Genomic DNA, 19,436 nt, shown 5'->3' with positions numbered 1-19,436 from the left:
TAGGGCACTCGGTGTTCTATTTGAGGTCACAGGCTGAAGTCTCTAACTCATACTAGCACCCTTCGTTCAAACCTTACACCAGTGGTACTCCAGATAGCATCAGCAGATATATCTCAGGGGTTCGCAAGTCATCAAACTTGTGTTTCACATATATGGTAATTAAATAGAAATGAAAATAAACAGATATTGAATTGTTTGGATGCTAGCTGAGTACTACAACTTTTTTTTTTTTTAAGATTTTATTTATTCATGAGAAGGGCAGAGGGAAAAGCAGACTGCAGGGAGCCCCACGCGGGACTCAATCCCCGGTCTCCAGGATCACACCCCGGGCTGCAGGTGGCGCCAAACCGCTGCACCACCGGGGCTGCCAAGTACTACAAGCTTAATTGCAGGGCTAGTGCTTTCATTTTGGTTTATATCTGTTTTGATGTCATATGATTACCTTATGTGGTAGAGTTCAATTTGTTTAGCAAGGTCTTAATATCAACATGATACACTCATCAACATTGCATAAAAGTTTCTATTTAGTTACAACTTTACTACCATTTGGTAGTGTGAAACTCTTCAATTTTGTTAATCCATTAGGTCAAAAAATGGTATGTCCCTCTTAGCTTATTATATGATACTTTAATTACAGTTGAGGATGAGCATAGTTTTATATGCTTATTGATGATTTTCATTTTCTATTTATTCTGTGAAATGACTGTGTATTTCCTTTGTTACTTTTCTTTTATTAGGCCATTCAAATTTTTGTTACTGCTGTGTAAAATCCTTGTATATTATGAAAAATGGGTTGTTTGATTTTGTGTTAAACACAAGTCTTTATTTTTAAAGATTTTATTTATTTATTCATGAGAGCATAGAGAGAGAGAGGCAGAGACACAGGCAGAGGGAGAAACAGGCTCCATGCAGGCTCCCCGATGTGGGACTTGATCCCGGGACCCTGGGATCACACCGTGAGCTGAAGGCAGATGCTTAACCGCTGAGCTACACAGGCATCCCGAAAAACAAGTCTTTTTCTACTTTGCCAGTTGACTTTATGGAGTTTTTTTCTTTAAAGATTTAATTTATTTATTCATGAGAGGCACAAAGAGAGGCAGAGACATAAAAGAGGGGGAACAGGTTCCCTGTGAGAAGCCTGATATGGGAATTGATCCCAGGACCCCTGGGATCATGACCTGAGTCAAAGGCAGGCCCTCAACCACTGAACTACCCAGGTGACCTGCTTTTAGGGACTTTTGTATCATACATTTATAATTTAATCAGTCGTTTTCCTTATGACTTGATTTTGTGCTAAAATTTGAAATGTCTCTGTTGATAACAAGTTATGCTTTTTAAAAATCATTCTGTGGGACATCTGGGTGCCTCAGGAGTTGGGCGTATGCCTTCAGCTCAGGGTGTGATCCTGGAGTCTGGGGATCGAGTCCCCCATCGGGCTCCCTGCATGGAGCCTGCTTCTCCCTCTGCCTGTGTCTTTGCCTCTCTTCTCTCTCCTCTCTCTCTCTCTCTGTGTGTCTCTCATGAATAAATAAATCTTTAAAAAAAAAACATCCCGTTTGTCTTCTAAGATTTTCATAGTTTTGCTTACATGTACAGCTTAATTTACATCATGATATATCTAGAATTTATTCTGATGTAAGGAGTGCTTTAGAGATCCGAGCTTTTTCCTCTTAATGGTCATTTAACACCATTTACTGGAAAATTCTCATCAATGTTAAGTGTCTTTTATTAGAGAAATTAAACTCTTGCTAAATTTGATCTATTTTAGCACTCTGTAGATGGTTCCTTTCCTGACTTCGTATTTCTGTACAAGTACCATGCAATTTTATTTCTCCTGGTTTTTGGGTGTGTGTTCTCCGGTGTGGAGAATGGAGTTAATTATATTCCTCAGTATACGATACTTTGCATGATTAGTGATTTTAAAGCCCCTTTCTTGTTTATTATGAATTTGTCTGCATAATATATACCCATACTTCATTCCCACTGACTTTGTAACCGTTTAATGCATGTGATGCTCTTATTTTCCTCACATTTCCAAAAAATGTTTTGTTTGTGGACATATTTTTACTTTACATAAATGATATTGTGTTATATGCCTCTTTGTTTACCTTTTTCACTTAATTGAGTCTTTAAGATCATTTACAATGCCAGGTGTTCATCTAATCCTTCTCCCTACTGCTGTGCAATATCCTTGCTGCACATCTCTTGCATTTTCATTTCTCTCTTCTCCCAGTGAAGGATATCCACATCACACAACACGGTTCCAACACAAATAACAGAACCACAAAGATTACAGGAATATACCATATGACGGTACAATTTTCTGTGTGAGAAAATCTTTGGCTCCCTATTTAGCAATAATTCTTGTATCATAGAATATGCACAGGCATAAGGTGACCCAGTAACACCAGATTCCTTCCCAGAATGGCTGCACCTCTCTACATTTTCCCAAATGTAAATGAGTTTTCTCTCTCTTCTACCTTTTGCCCACACTTTACAGTATCTGACAAATTTCTGCATGCCTCATAGGAGAAAATAGAGGCTTCTTTGTTGTTTCAATTTGTAGACCTTTCAATTCTAATGAATTTCAGTATTGTTTTCTATTCTTGTAAGCCTTTGAAGGTAATTTTTGTGAATTCCCTTTATATCCTCTGGTGTGTGTGTGTGTGTGTGTGTGTGTGTGTATGCACGTGCGGTGTGTGTGTATGCTTGTGTTTTTCCTGTTAGACATTTCTTCATTTTCTTCCTGATTTTAGAATTTATTAAGAATTCCTGATATGAAGTTATTTTCTATTTGTTTTACATAACACAAATATATCATCCATTTTTTCCCCTTTTAAACTTTCTTCATAATGTTCTTCATTGAAGACAAATCTCAGATATTGAGGAAATCAAATTCATCAACTGTTTCATTATGGTCTGTGCTTTGGAGATTCCGTCTTCTAGGTCAGAAAGATAGATGTTCCCTTATGTTTTCTTATATAATGTCATTGTTCTATTTTAACTATTAGTTACTTAATCCATTTAGAGTCTACCTTCTGTGTCGTGTAGGTAGAAATGCAGTTTTATTTTTCTCTAGGTAGTAAACTAGTATTTAGCAATACGTTGTAATACACTATTTGCCTTCTTTCAAGGATTTTTGGAAATATCTTTGTTGAACATTAAATTTCACATTAGTCTGTCTATGAGCTCTGAATTCTGTTGCACTTATTAGTCCTTTTTTTTTTTTTCACCAATGCCACCACTCTTTTCTTTTAGAGGCTTGGCAATATTGCAAATAGAAAAGGAGGAGGTTCTATTTCTAACTGGGTTTTAATTAGTAATTACCAAATGCCTAATGTTGTGCAGCATCCTTTCCTGTTCTTGTCAGCTATTTGTGTATCTATCCTACAGACAAGTCCTTTGTCCATTTTTAATTGTGTTGTTTATCTTTTTAGTTTTGAGTTGCAGTAGTTCTTTATATATTTTGGATATGAAACCTCCTCCCTCTGCTCCTTCTCTTGCTTATTCTCTCTCTCTCAAATAAATAAATAAATCTTTTTATAAAAGGAATACATTCTAATGTCTGGCTTCTTCTACTAAACATCTTTCTGTCTACCTGGTTTCATGTAGTAGTAGTTTATTTCTTTCAAAAATATCAAAGTATTGCACTGCATGACTGTATTACAATTTATCCTTTCTACTATCCATGAAATTATATTGTTTCCACATCGAGCTATTAAAAGTAAGGCTTTATAAAAATCATCGTTCATATTTATGGGTGGATTTTAAACACTCCTATCCACAAAGTATGGATACCACAGAGGAGTAAAACTACTGGTTGTAGGAGGGAGGGCATATATTTAAGGTAAGTTTTCAGAGACGCTTCCAAATGGACTTTTTGAATTGATTGTGCCAAGTTAAACTCCCATCAGCAATGTGAAGTACTCCACATCCTCAACATTTTAATCCATTCTTTTGAGCCTTAATGGATTTCACTATGCTTTTAATTTATGTGTTCTCGTGGCTAATTCCACTGTGTACCTTTTCATATACTTCTTAGTAATTTGTATTTCCTATGCTGTAAAGACTTGTCTAGTCTTTTCCCCATTTTAAAAACTGGAATTTTCTGACTTTTCCTACCTGTAGGAGTTCCTTATGTATTCTGGGCAGTACGTCCATGATTTAGCATCAAGCTATTAAAATAACTATGGGGTGGTGGAAAGGGAGGTGAGCCGGGGATGGGGGTCACTGGGTGACGGGCACTGAGGGGGGCACTTGATGGGATGAGCACTGGGTGTTATGCTATATGTTGGCAAATTGAATTCCAATAAAAAAATAATAGCCATTCTAAAAAATAACTATGTGTATAAGGAGAAACCAAGAAAATAGGGTTAAAATGTTAATAATCGTAGAATCTTTTATTATCTGGGGCACATCATATTCACATTGTTCAAATTATGAAGTTCTTAAAAATCATATATATAATACATAATACAACGGGGTTGCAACCTAGAACCTAGAAACCCATTACTTCATTGCAACAATACAACGCTTCCCAAAAAAGAAGGCAGGTAAGCAGAACTAATAATGGGTCCATAAATGGAGATGTGAGTGCTAACTGCATGTTATTTTCTGTCTTCCTTATAATCATTTGGGAACCTCTAAAAGAAACAGAGCTCAAGATCCACCCTAATGATTCAGAATTCTCCTGAGACTTCACCCACTGCAGAGACTGCTCCAAGTATCCTTCTGGTGACCTCATTTAAATGGAACTATAGTTGCACAGTATGCCTTGATGTCAATAACACATTTGGTGGCAACAGAAGGACAGCAGAGTTGTGGGGATTCCCCTTTCTGCCTTGTCTTTGATCTTGGCTTCAGAGATTTTATGGAACTCTTTGACTCAGATAACTTATGACTAGATGCTCACACTCTTTTTCGCTCTCCCCTCTGCCCACTAACATGCTAATGTGATCTTTTTTCCTTCCTCAGATGAGAAAATGGGGGTAAGATTATTAGAGAGATGGAAAGAGAAGGCACATGGTGAACAAAGGTAATAATCTGGCATACATTGTGAGAGAATTGGTGTCAATCTTTTCATAAATTTGGCTTTTAAAATTCAACTAATTTTGTTGAAACAATCTGATCCTTAGGGGTAGAACTCTCTTATAGATCTAGCCAAGGTGTTTTCCATAGTGGGTCTACCTTATCAAACCATAATTGCAATGCCAAATTCCTTGTGAAGAAGAATCATAGTCCTCACCTAGAGAGGACTTAAGTAGAACTTCCATGGAATCAGTACTTGTCCTCTGAGTGGGGATGTTTATGCCTTGTTGAGCTGGGCTTGGAAGACAGGAAGTGGGTATGTATTATAGAGACTAGGTGATTTTTAGCACACAAGATTTTGTAATCAGAACTGAAATTTAGTATTTTCTCTTGGTTCCTATGGACTCCCTCAGAATCTTCTTCCTAAACAAAACATCAGATGAGAAAATGCATGGCTCCGTGACCCTATCATCTTGTTTGATTTCTCATAAATGTCATTATTAGAGAAATGAACTTAAAGTTGACATTCAATCTCTTGAAAAGGCAGAATGATGTGAGAGAAAGGTTGACAGCACACATGATTTCCTTTCAGAAGCTTCCTGACTCTGGGGGCAGGTTCACAGTCACTTGGGGGAACATTTTCTCCTCCACATTTGCATTAGAGAATAATATGGTTTTAAAAGCAAATTTGGACTTGACAGGGGTGTAGTCTTCTACTATTGTGCCAGAGTTGGTGAGAGCTCCTACATCTGACAGATCACAAGTCACACTCATCCCTGACTCAGATAGATCTCTGTCTTCTGATATTCTGGCTCAGGTGAAATCAGCTCAGAAAACGTGTGTTGTACACTTATTCTGGACCAATTTATTCTATGCTGTGAAAAAAGTTGAGTCAGATGCGGTCCTTGCACTTATTACACTCAGAGAGAAAGAAAATAAATCCAATGTAAAGTTATCAGCCATGATAAAAGTACACGAGGCTCAAGGTACACTAATGTATCTAGTCTCTAGACTAGATGTGTTGACTTGTATATGTCTACATGTATTGGGAGTGAGTGGGAGTGGGGGATGGGAAACATGTGTGGGTCAGAAAGAAAGGTGTTCCTGAGTAATATGCTTCCTAAATGGAATCATTAAAAACCTATAGTTATTAGTTGGATGAAGGTATAGAAATCAGCAAAATCCTGCAGCTGCCCGTCTGTTAGGTTAACCACTGATTATAAGCATCACTTAAAACTTTGGGAAAAGTGTTCAGTTTTATGGTATCTCTATTCATCAAAACTGAGAATATTTGCTTGTCCTTTAATTTTCCCTGAGATTAGAGACATGCAATAATTTCTACTCTGGGACGGGTGTGAACTGTGGTGGAGAGAGTAACAAAGTCTAAAGCATTTGGGGAGACTCTAAGAACTAGCCAAGTAATACCTTCCACCAGATGAAAGGAAATTCCCAAAGTACCATTCTTAAAACAGGGTGTGGTCTCAAAATGTATTTTTATGTCAGCTACTTCAGCAATAGACTACATTTTTCTTTAGAAGCTGTTCTTTTTAAGTTTGATTTAAGTAACTGTTAGGTCATACAGACTCACTTGACCCAGTATATTCATTCATTAAGCTATTATTTGCCACGAATCTATGATATTTCTGGGACCACACTGCTACTGAGGATGAAATATGACTATATGACTAAGTTTGGGTATTTGTATTTGAGGTTCTTTGACTTCAGGGCCTGGTTCTTTTTTCTGTATCCCCAGTACCAATAATGTGCTTGGCCAATGTCTTTTGATCTACAAAGAAGCTGACTGAATATTCAAAGTATCATGAATGTTCAAGAAAGTGATAGTAAACCTAGTAGTGGGCATACCTCTGAATAAAGGGATTATGCCCAGCAAAAATCAGTGAGGAAAAAAATTCAATGCGTCCTAACTATGTGGCAGGAAAAATGGCTGGAAAGGTGGCCTAGGGTTAGATAAGGGAACCCTCAAAGAATGTCAGCTAGAGATGTGGTTGCTTATATTAATGTTTTATTGATTCATGCTTTCTTACAATGATGAATTGGAACCCTTCATCGCTTTGACTCATAGATCTATCCAGATGCCTAAGACCCCATTATCAGATAACATAGAATGTGATAATGTCTTTTTGAGAAAACGGGGCATTTCTTTAGCCTAGGAAACGCTTTTTTAAGATTTTATTTATTTATTTGACTAGACAGAAAGCGAGAGCGAAAGCAGGGGCAGGGAAGAGAAGCAGGCTCCATGCAGAGCAGGGAGTCCAACGTGGGGCTGGATCCCATGACCCTGGATCATGACCTGAGCTGAAGGCAGATGCTTCCCTGACTGAACCACCGAGGTACCCCTAGCCTAGGACTTCTTAAGTTGAACTTTAGAGTGCTCTTCAATTAAGATGTGATGCTATTTCTTTATTTCTTCTTTACTCTAACTGGAATTCAAAATGTCCTGCTTGTTTGAATGTTGGTATCTAAGCCAAACTATCATTAGCAGTATCCATGACTTCATCACCAACAGAAATCACAGGTATTTTTATATCACGTTGTAGTTGTTGAAGATACCTACAAATATCCTTTATGCTCATTAATTTTCTAATTAAGATCATTATTAGACCTGCCACAATGCTTTGATATTTAATTAATTAATAAAGAAGCACATGTATCATTATATTATATATTTGCTTCCTAAAACTATTGTAATAAACTCTATGTGAATATTACTGGTCTTCTTGGCAACCCTATACATTTTATGTGATGCATTTGAACCATTATTTTGAGACACCTTTACCAAGTAGATAAAGGGCCAAAAGCTTAAACTTTGTATAGGGTCTTAATCTTTAGACTTTAGATTGTTCTCCCTTCTTTTTGAACCATTTCATGAAATTTTATTATTACTCCCCAAGTCTTGCAAATCTCTCTACACATAATGAAAGTCTTCCACCCTCCACCCTCTCAGTTTTATTGAGAAATAATTGACATACATCACTGTGTAAGTTCAAGGAATATAGCATGATGGCCTGATTTACATATATTGTGATATGATTACCATTACCATAGTAGGTTCAACTCATATCCATCTTCTCTTATAGAGAAACAAGAAAAAAAGAAAAGAAAAAAAAAGGAAAAGGAAAAATATTCTTCTGATGAGAACTTAGAAGTACTCTCTTAACAACTTTCTAATATACTATAAAGTAGTCTTAGCTGTAGCCGTCATGGTCTACATTCTTTCCCTAGTATATATCTATCTTATAACTAGAAGTTGTAGTTTTTGGTCCCCTTCCTCCAAAATGTCCTCCCCATACCCTCTGCCTCTGGTAACAAGTCTGATCACCTTTTCTACTATTTTTGTTTTTTATTTGTTTTCTTTCAGGACCTACACTTAAGTCTAATCCATTGGAAATTAATTTTTGAGAGTGGTATAAGAGGTGAGTCTGGTTTCAATCTATTGCATGTGACTATCCAATTACGCCAACACCATTTATCAAACAGATTATCATTCCTTCATTGAGCATTCTTTGTTCCCCTGTCCAGTGTTATTTGTCTCCATATGTTTGAGTTTATTTACGTATTCTCCATTATGTTCCATTGGTTTATTTGTTTGTATTTATGCCAATGCCATAATGTTTTGATGATAGGTTTATAATATAGCTAGAAATCAGGAAGTGTGATGCCTCCTGCTTTGTTCTTCTTTCTCAGATTTCTTTGGCGATTTGCAGTTTTTCGTGGTTCCATATAAACTTGAGGAGTGTTTCATTTACTTCTGTAAATTGCCATTGGACTCTTGATAAGGACAGCATTGAATCTATAGCTAGGTTTTGGTGGTACTGACATTTGTTAATTCTTCTAAACATGAACATGAGATAGCTTTCCATTTCTTTTTGTCTTGGATTTCTTTCATCAATGTCTTGTAGTTTTCATCGTAGAGCACTTACATCTCCTTACATTTATTCCAAATTATTTTATTGTTTTTGATGATACTACAAATGGGATTGATTTGTTTTTTAGAAACTGTGTTGATGGTGTATAGAAATGCTACTGATTTTGTTGATTTTGGATCCTGCAACTTTACTGAATTCATTAATTAGATCTAACAGGTTTTCTTCTTTTGATTGAGTCTTTAGGATTTTCTGCATGTCAAATTTTATCATTTGCAAATACAGACAGTTTCGATTGTTATACCTTTTACTTTTCTTCCCTGATTGCTCTGGCCAGGACCTCTAGTATTATGTTGACTAGAGTAGTGAAAGTGGGCAACTTTGTCTTGTTCCTGATCCTAGAGGAAAAGCTTTTCAATTGTTCACCATCAACTATGACAATAATTGTGGGCTGTCAAATCATGGCCTTTATTATACTGAGATATGTTCCTTCTATGAATGATATGTTGAGTTTTCATCACAAATGGGTGTTGAATTTGGTCAAATCTTTTTTTTCTGTGCCTATTGAGATGATCATATGATTCTTTTCTTTCATTCTATTAATGTGATGGGAGGTGTGCCACCGGCCAAAAACAGTTGGGTTAGGACTTCTGTCTTAGTTCCCTACCGAAGTGAGGTTGTAGGATGGGCCCCGTGGCTGCCTGGATTCTCTGGTCAGGCTTTTTAGAGGATGAAGACTGGGTACTATATTTAGTAATAATATATGAAAGAGCCTCCCTGCTCTGGCAGGGCAGCAAGACAGAACCCAAAGCCTGTACAGCTCTTATTTAAGGACCCCAATCCGTCCTTCAGAAGGTTTACTGAATTCCCTGGCCAAGTGATGTTATCAGTTTTGCTCTACAGATGAGGGAAGCTACAGTTGTGCTCTCTTCTCTAGTGCCACTGTATATAGGGCCGTTGGATGGGCTAGGCAGTTTCAATGTGCTGTGGTGAGGTTCTGTGGTTGCACAAGCTGAAGGCTGTATTCAGTGATGAGTAGAGCTACACAAGATTTCTTGCCTGAGCACAGTGGGAAAGCAGCTCTAAAGCTGGCTAATTTCTGTTCTCTTGTCTTGACCCACCCTAAGCTTCCTGATGGAACAGAGCCACTGGCTTTGCTCTGCAAACTCTCAGTTCTGTGCACCTGCCTCTTAGCTTGAATGTCCCTGGGATGCACTGCCCTAGGAGCTGTCACCAGTCCTTCCAATCAGATGAAGCCAGGAGACCCTCTTGACAGTGGGTGGGGCGATGCCCTAGTTTCCTTGCCTAGGTGGGAGTTGAGTCATTTCAGGCTACTCTCAGTTTCCCAGGCAGGTTCTCCAGTTAGGAGGGGCTGGGATTTACCTTCAGTCTAGGCTATGAATTAATGCCTCTGCCTGTATGTAGCACAGGAATGTTCCTCTGGTACTGGCTTTTCTCTGGGTGCAATCAGCTCTTCCCACTGACCTCTCAGCTAGAGCTCTGCTCGGCTGTACTGCTTCAGGAGTTATCCTCAGCCCTTCTGGTCAGATGAGGCCAGCAGACACTCTTCACAGCAGGCAGGGTTGTGATTCAGCTCACTGTCTGCATCTGGGAAACCAGTCTCTGAGGTTAGTAAAACTCCTTTGAGGATCTGAATCAAGCAGCTCTGCACCCCACCTTGTTCCTTGGCCAGAGTACATATCTGAGCTAGTCCTGCATATGAGCAAAGCTACAGGTTGGGATTAGTCCTTGGGCACAGCAGGTATGAATTTTGTTCTGCCAAGATCTGTATGCTGATTGTTGCAAGCCTCTCTCCCTTCTCTATCACAATCAGATTCCAGTGGTAGAGCCCCATTGACTCCCCTGCAGTCCCTATAGTTTGGGGTCAGAGCAGGGCCTCCTGCAAAGCACTCACAATGCTGGGGCAGCGCAGATCATCTCCCCTGGGTTTTCTTTTCTTATTTAGAGAACTAGAAAGCTCAGTGGAGGCCTGTCCACATGATGTTGCACCGGCCTGGGTGAAGGACAATGCATTCAACGTGTAGTTGCTTCTTTTACCTTTCTAATGCCATCTCTCTTGGTCTCTGTGGTGCAGGTTGCTTCTTCGTGGTGTTTTATTCTGGAATAGTTGTTGTTTCTTTTTCCTGTGAGAGGGAACAAAGTCAGGAACAACCAATGTTTCTGCCTTAGACACAGAGAATCTGACAGGCTTCTTAAGCAACTCTACTAAACCATAAGGTCAAGTTTTAAATTTAATTAATTAATTATAATTGATCAAATAAATCACCACATCATGTCTATAAAAGGTCACAAAAATGCTAAAGATTTAGTTTTAAGAGGAGTTTTTATTTTCTGGGAAGAGGAGACACGTAATGCAAGGCAATGAGAGCTGATGGGCTAGAGGTGGTGCATTAGTGCTGTGTAGTCTGCACGCAGAAAATTAGTCAACCTGGTGGCTTCAAGTGGAAATGCTGTCATAGTGTGTCTGCCATTTTGGAAGTTTTTGATGGTTAAGATTGATATTTGGGAGTTCCATCCGAAGCCGTGGGTGCGATTACCAAAGAGATGATGGCATACTAGCCCATTACTTCTTGATTTGCCAGCTCTTTCAAAACAAGTTATTTTGTCCAAGAAAATGTCAGTTCTTTAAGATACTTTGGCCCTTTTTCATTTTTTATATCTTAGTGACTGTCTTTTCAGGGAAGAGACAACAGTCATATGCCCAAAGAATAAATAAAAAATCGATGCCAGCATAAAATGGGGGAGGTGTGGCAATAACAGCATAGGACTCAAATTTCTAGTTGATAATAAAGTGAAATTCTATGCCATAACTTACAGATTAATCAAATCTCTTTAATTATTAGATATTCAGAATAAGAAGATTCTTTTGATCTACTCTACACTTACTAAGAATGAAGGCGCCAGCTTAAAAGTACGAAGTTTTACAACACTGAAAATGCTCCAACTAAAGCAGCATGATCATTTTTATAACAAGGGGAGTTTTGGAATGGTTGATAGTGATTGAGAGCAATTCAAACGGCCTCCAAATCTGAGGTTCTATGGACCTATGTTTAGCATGTAGACTTCTTCCTGAAACAACAAAGTATGAGAGCAGCAAATCAGTCGCAGGTGACAGAGTTCCTCCTCCTGGGACTCTCTGATGACCCCCACACTCAGAAGCTCCTATTTATTTTATTCCTGGGTGTCTACCTGGTTACTGTGCTTGAAATCTGCTTCTCATGCGCCTTGTTCAGGCTGACTCTCGGCTTCACACACCCATGTATTTTTTCCTCTGCAACTTATCTTTGGCTGATCTCTGTTTTTCTACCAACATTGTTCCTCAGGCCCTGGTTCATCTGCTATCCAGGAAAAAGATCATTTCATTCACACGTTGTGCAGCTCAGCTTTTACTCTTCCTCATTTTTGGGGGTACACAGTGTGCCTTGCTGGCAGTGATGTCCTATGATCGATACGTGGCCATCTGCAACCCTTTGCATTACCCTAGCATTATGACTTGGAGGGTGTGTGTTCAGCTGGCTGCGGGATCATGGACCAGCGGCATTCTGGTGTCTGTGGTAGATACCACTTTTATACTAAGGCTGCCTTACCGAGAGAGCAATAGTATTGCTCATTTCTTTTGTGAGGCCCCTGCACTCTTGATCCTGGCATCCACAGACACCCACACTTCAGAGATGGCCATTTTCCTCATGGGTGTCATAATTCTCCTCATACCTGTCTCCCTAATTCTAGTATCCTATGGCCACATCATAGTGACTGTGGTCAGGATGAAGTCATCTGTGAGGAGGCTCAAGGCATTCTCTACCTGTGGTTCCCACCTCATGGTGGTCATCCTCTTTTATGGGTCAGGAATTGTCACTTACATGACACCAAAGTCTTCCAAAGAACAGAAAAAACTTGTGTCTGTGTTCTATGCAATGGTGACACCCATGCTCAATCCCCTCATCTATAGCTTGAGGAACAAGGATGTGAAGGGAGCTCTGAGGAAAGTGGCCACAAGGAATTTCCCATGCAGGCTTGAAATCTGCCACTGACTGTGAGACCCTTTTAGCTCCTTACCTATACAAACTACTGAGTAATTTCCTCAGCAAGCTTGGAATTTGGTCAGATCCTCATCCTGAGACCTTGCTGTCGACCTACCCTCCATCCTTCATCCAGTACTTCCTTTGTAGAAGAAGGACAATAATTCATGGACCCACAGAAGGAGGGTCTGCTTCCTTCTGGTTGGTCTTTTGGCTCCTAAGAGTTAGGAAATCTTATAAGAAACATGCACATTTTATAAATCCTGGGACCAGTGAAATCCATCTGTTTAAAATCATACATGGTATATTATTATGAATCTATCCCAGATCATGCTCTAACTCTTATTTTTAGATATTTCTGAATTTATTTCATCAAATAACCAATAAATAAACAATCAGTACTTAATCACTTACTATAAGCAAGGTGCCACATGTATGTGTCCCTGCACATGTGCATGCATGTGTGTTTGAAGTGGGTAGTGAAGAGCATGATTACAAAGAAAACGTATATATGGTTTCTGCTGTCCTTCTCACATTCTTATGAGGTACGTGGAGATTTTATCTATCAGATAAAGGTAAAGACAGGATTTTGGAAACTAACAACACATAGTGGCATCCCAGGGCTACCAAGTGAGAAAGCAGTTGGTACCACTCTGGGCCTGAAAGACAACTAGGACTTGAACAGGATACCTGAATATAGAATGCCATGAGACAGGAGTTGTGGACTTAGTTGTATGGCAGTGAGAAAGACACAGGAATAATTTTTTCAAGCTCATTCTCTACCTATCTTCTGATTTCCTGTTACCATATTCCAAAAATAAATAAATAAATAAATAATCAAGGATAACCTCCCATTTGAAGATATTTATTTTAATTCTAAGCATAAAGTCCTATTCTGGTGTAAGGTAACATATTTAGAGTTCCTGAGGATTAGGACATGGACATCTTTGGGGGACCATTATTCTGCTTACCACATAAGGACGAGCAAAATGAATGTGAAGGCATGATTAAAGTTTGGCTAAAATCAGAGATTTAAATGTATAATGGTGCCAATACAATTAGTTGTCTGATTGCTATCATCCAAACAGAACCCCATAATCTACCTTTTAATGTGCAAATTCTTACTCAGATCACTGCTATTCACTCAATGGTATTTTTCAAGATTAGGGGGGTGGTAGGTGTGTGCTATGAATTGTTTGTGATGAGGCTGACCTTTATGAAAGTCATAATAATGCAGCCAGACAAAATTTAAATTTTAACTTGTAAGTATTGCCAGGAAACAGGCTCAAAACCCAGTGAGACCAGGGAGATGGAAAAGGCACAAAGCAAGACAGAGAATGCCCAGACCTTCTCTCCTACCTCTCATAGATGCGAGGTTTCTGACCATGTGCCTTCAAAGTCCCCTGAAGCCCTGAGCCTGCTATCTAATTGAACAAGGTAAGTTTTGGTTGCAGTCACTTCACTATAAAGGTCCAGAGTTTTTAATGGAACAATCTTGTAAGGTTTCTTTCAATACATGACGTTCATTTTAAGGTAAAGGACTCTGAAGCTCTATGGGACATGACCTTGATTTGCAAGCAATTGATTGCTACAAACTCCATTTCTTTCTAGCATCATGAAAACAGATCTTCTGATATGAACCCATCTGTTATTATTTAATAAAAAGTACAGGGGCACCTGGGTGGCTCAGTTGATTTAGTATCTTTCTTAGGCTCAGGCTGCAATCCTAGGGGTGGGGAGCCTCTTCCCCCTCTCTCTAACTGCCGCTCTCCCTGATTCTGGCCTCTATGTAAAATAAATTAATAAAATCATTTAAAAATGTAAAGAGACTGGACTTGAGCCAATACGTTTCCTACACTCATATTCTTTCAGGAAATACTTATTGAGAATCTAATTTGCGGCAGATAGTGTACTAGCAGTTGGATTATATTAGTAAACACAATCAGAATAGGACACTATATTTTTTAAGATTTTATTTATTTATTTATTGTTTGTTTGTTTGTTTGTTTGTTTGAGAGAGAGAGAAAGCATGAAACAGGGGAGAGGGCAAGGATGGAGAGAGAGGAGAGCAGAGCGGAGAAGAAGCGCACTCCCTGCTGACCAGGGAGCCTGACACCAGGCTCCATCCAAAGACCCCCAGATCATGATCTGAGCTGATGGCACACGCTTAACCAACTGAGCCCCTCAAGACCCTCAGATGAGGACTGACATAATGCCCACAGAAGCAGTCCATATGCTAAGCTATTGTATGTCTGAACTCAACATTCTGTGCTCTACAACTACTTAGAATATGGTGTTATGCAGATTATGAATTACACTGGTCAGGCTGAAATCTATCGGTAGTCAAGACATTAGCGAGGGGATTTGGTTTCACAGGCCATGTGTAATGGCCATATGTCAGTTTTTGGCTTCTGGTCATTTGAGTTGCCTTTCCACATTTATGGTCTTTTGTGTGTCTTGGGCTAGTTAGAGCCTGTCTCCCTCCTTAGAAGCTGAATACACCTGAAATTCAGTTTCTTGTCTTCACTGCGGCAGTAGTTAGCTAGCAAGGTGGAGTCATTCAGAAATTCCCAGTGTATATTCTGAATTAAGCTCTAGTGACATGAAAAAGCAAGGAAAACAAGCTGTTTCTTTTGTTTTTTAAAAATAAATGTATTTTTTTAGATCAGGTTTAGGCTTATAGAAAAACTGAGAAGTACCCTGAGTGTTCATATGCCACTTTCCTTTATTACTGACATCTTACATTATTATTATTATAGTATTTGTCACAATTAAGAAAATCAACATTGATATCCCATGATTTTAAGATTTATTTATTTATTTATTTATTTATTTATTTATTTATTTATTTATTTATTTGAGAGAGAGACAGCAGGGGGAAGTGCCTAGGGGGAGGGAGAGAGAGAATCCCAAGTATCCTTCATGCTGAGTATGGAGCCCCAAATGTGGGAATAATCCTACCTCCCCAACATCTCAAAATCACGACCTGAGCTGAAACCAAGAGGAAGACACCCAAATGACTAAGCCACCAAGCCCTCTCCCATACTGATACAGTATTAACCAAAATTCATACTTCATTTGGATTTCTTTCTTTCCTTTAAAGAGTTGATCTATTCATTTGAGAGAGATTACAGGAGTGGGGGGAGGGGTAGAGGGAGAAGCAGACTCCCCCCTGAGTAGGGAGACCCACGTGAGGTTTGGTCTCAGACCCCGAGATCATGACCTGAGCCAAAGGCAGATGCTTAACTGACTGAGCCACTCAGGTGCCCCCGTTCTTTTCTTTTCTTCTCTTTTCCCTTATATGCCTTTTCTGATCCAGGATCCCACACAGGATGCCATATTACATTTACTGGGCATCTCTCCTTAAGCTCCTCTTGGTTGTGACAGGTTCTCAGACTTCTGTTTTGTTGACTGTTCCAGTTTTAAGGATCACTGGTCACATATTTTATAGGAAGATGACCTGTTAGAATTTGTCTGGTGTTTTTCTCGAATTAGACTAAGGTTATGGGTTTAGGGGAGGGAGGTCACAAAGATAAAGTATTATCTCCATCACATCATCTCAAGGGCACATACTACCCACATGATCACTACTGCTGTTCACCTGGATCACCTGACTGACCTACTGTTGGTCAGCATACACTTTTCTTAGTCTTTTTCTTTCAGGGGCAGAGGAAGCACCAACAGCCCAATTTCCAGCCTCAGTGAAGCAGCGGCTCCAGCAGCAGGGCCTGGGCTGATGGTGTTGGCAGAGCGACGTGCGCCATCTAGTGCTGAGTGGCAGCGATGCTGTCATCACACCCATTCTATCTGATTGTGGCCTGTGGTTCTGGCTGCAGGACCAGAATGACCACTTTCAACATTTTTCCTTTTAGCTTAAATCAAACATAGTCAATATCTCTTGCTTACAACTAAGAACCCTTCTCTATACGTTATCTTTATTATTATTTTTTTGGTGTATACAGGAAATGTTTTCTTTAGAAGCTTTCTGGCAGTTTATTCCCTCTCTCCTTCCATAGCAGGAGAGGGAGCATGCGTTGGGGAGCTTGTTTTGTTTTGTCTTGTTTTGTTTTGAGAGAGATGGTAGCTTTAATTAGTAGTGTGAAAAGCCCCACCGGTATCTATTTTGATGGAATGAATGGGAGCATAACTCTCAGCATTTCGGTTATCCCCTACTGTATAATAAACCGTCTCGGAAATTAGTGCCTGAAAACTGTAACCATTTTATTTTGCTCAGGATTCTGTGGTTTCAGAATTTGAGGTGGCGATGGCAACTCTTGGTAATGGCAATATGAAAGATACGACCATGGCATGGATGGCTGAGATCATCCGAGGAATTCTGAGAAGGCAGAATAATAGAATATTTCATTTTATGTGAAGACTAGAAAACTTAAGATCTATAAATAGTAGTGTGCCATGGGATGACAGTGACCCAAGGGTTAAAGTCTTCAAAGTAAAGAGGGAAGTGACCTAGGAATTTAAAAATTTTATAAACTCATAATCCCACTTTCTCAGCCATACCTTCTTTCTTCTTCATGGCAAGAATTCTCTAAATTAGTGTTGAAATTTTCTGTTTACATTTCCTTATTTTCCCTCCCATTAGTGAAATAGATCTCATTTAGATCATCATGGGCAGCCAGATCAGCAACTTCACCTATTAGTGCTTTCTCCTGTCTATGTCACTTCAAGTATCAGATGCTGTTACTATAAAAGTTTTCTCTGATCCTCACACCCCAGACTAGCATCTGTCTATTGTGGTCCAGCTCCAGTAATTTTAAAAGGGCAGTAATGATTGCAAAAATTTGTATTGAAATACATAACACATCGGTGTCTGTTCTGGGTATATTGGATACAAATAGAGTCAGATAAGAGAAAATATAAAAAGAGCTCAATAATGGTTTTAAAATGAATGCATGGGCAAGATGGAGGAAGAGTAGGGTCCCCACGTCACCTGTCCCCACCAAATTATCTAGATAACCTTCAAATCATCCTGAAAATCTACGAATTTGGTCTGAGATTTATTTTGTTTTATTTTTTTCGGCCTGAGATTTAAAGAGAGAACAGCTGGAATGCTACAGTGAGAAGAGTTCACACTTCTACCAAGGTAGGAAGCCGGGGGTGGGGTGGGGGGGAAGAAATAAGGAAACAAAAGGCCTCCAAGGGGGAGGACCCCCGCGAGGAGCCGGGCTGAGGCTGGGCAGTGTCCCCAGGACAGGAAAGCCCCGTCCCGGAGAAGCAGGAGCTGCACCAACCTTCCCGTGTGGAAAGGCTCTTGCAGGGAGTTAGAGCAGGACCCCAGGAGGGCGGGGATGCCCTCGGGCTCCCTGGGACACTAACAGACACCTGCGCCCCGGGAGAGTGCGCCGAGCTCCCTAAAGGGCTGCAGCGCGCAGGCTGGACCCGGAGCAGCTCGGAGGGGCTCGGGCCGCGGCTCCGCGGAGGGGGCTGCGGGGCAGGAGCGCAAATCCAACAGCGCAGACCCGGAGCACAGGGCGCCGGGACACAGCCCAGGATCTGGCCTCCCCCGGGACAGGCAGAGGCCGGGAGGGCCCAGGACAGCGAGGATGCTCCTGCCCCAGCTGAGCAGATCAGCGGCCCCGCCCCGGAGCCTCCAGGCCCTGCAGACGGAGAGCTCCGGAGTTACTGCGGGGGCTGAATCCAGGGCTCCAGAGCTGGCCCCGCCACTGCGGTTGTTCCTCCTGGGGCCTCACGGGGTAAACAGCCCCCACTGAGCCCTGCACCAGGCAGGGGCACAGCAGCTCCCTCAAGTGCTAACACCTGAAAATCAGCACAACAGGCCCCTCCCCCAGAAGACCAGCTAGACAGACAAGTTCCAGGGAAGTCAAGGGACTTAAAGTATACAGAATCAGAAGATACTCTCCTTGTGTGCTTATTTACTCTTTTTCTTTTTGATTTGTATGCCTCCCCCTTTTTTCTTTTTCTCTTTCTGCTTCCTTTTTTCTTTTTTTCTTTCCTTCTTTCTCTTTCTCCTTTCCTTTTTTAAAATTTTTTTATAATAAACTTATTTTTTATTGGTGTTCAATTTGCCAACATACAGAATAACACCCAGTGCTCATCCCGTGAAGTGCCCCCCTCAGTGCCCGTCACCCACTCTCCCCCACCCCCCGCCCTCCTCCCCTTCCACCACCCCTAGTTCGTTTCACAGAGTTAGGAGTCTTTATGTTCTGTCTCCCTTTCTGATATTTCCTACCCATTTCTTCTCCCTTCCCTTCTATTCCCTTCACTATTATTTATATTCCCCACATGAATGAGAACATAAAATGTTTGTCCTACTCCGATTGATTACTTCACTCAGCATAATACCCTCCAGTTCCATCCACGTTGAAGCAAATGGTGGGTATTTGTCGTTTCTAATGGCTCAGTAATATTCCATTGTATACATAGACCACAGCTTCTTTATCCATTCATCTTTCGATGGACACCGAGGCCCCTTCCACAGTTTGGCTATTGTGGACATTGCTGCTAT

The 19,436-nt window shown here is 40.3% G+C and overlaps 1 pseudogene; it reads left to right on the top strand.

Annotated features, from left to right (window-relative positions):
• Positions 1–12,017: 12,017 nt before the first annotated feature.
• Positions 12,018–13,223, top strand: LOC119878949 (annotated as a pseudogene).
• The last annotated feature ends 6,213 nt before the right edge of the window (positions 13,224–19,436 follow it).

This window comes from Canis lupus, unplaced genomic scaffold (assembly GCF_011100685.1).
Source record: "Canis lupus familiaris isolate Mischka breed German Shepherd unplaced genomic scaffold, alternate assembly UU_Cfam_GSD_1.0 chrUn_S2135H2334, whole genome shotgun sequence".
In the NCBI taxonomy this organism is placed as follows: domain Eukaryota; kingdom Metazoa; phylum Chordata; class Mammalia; order Carnivora; family Canidae; genus Canis; species Canis lupus.
The sequence above is the reverse complement of the archived record's forward strand: the minus strand, read 5'-3'. Positions and strand labels throughout refer to the sequence as shown.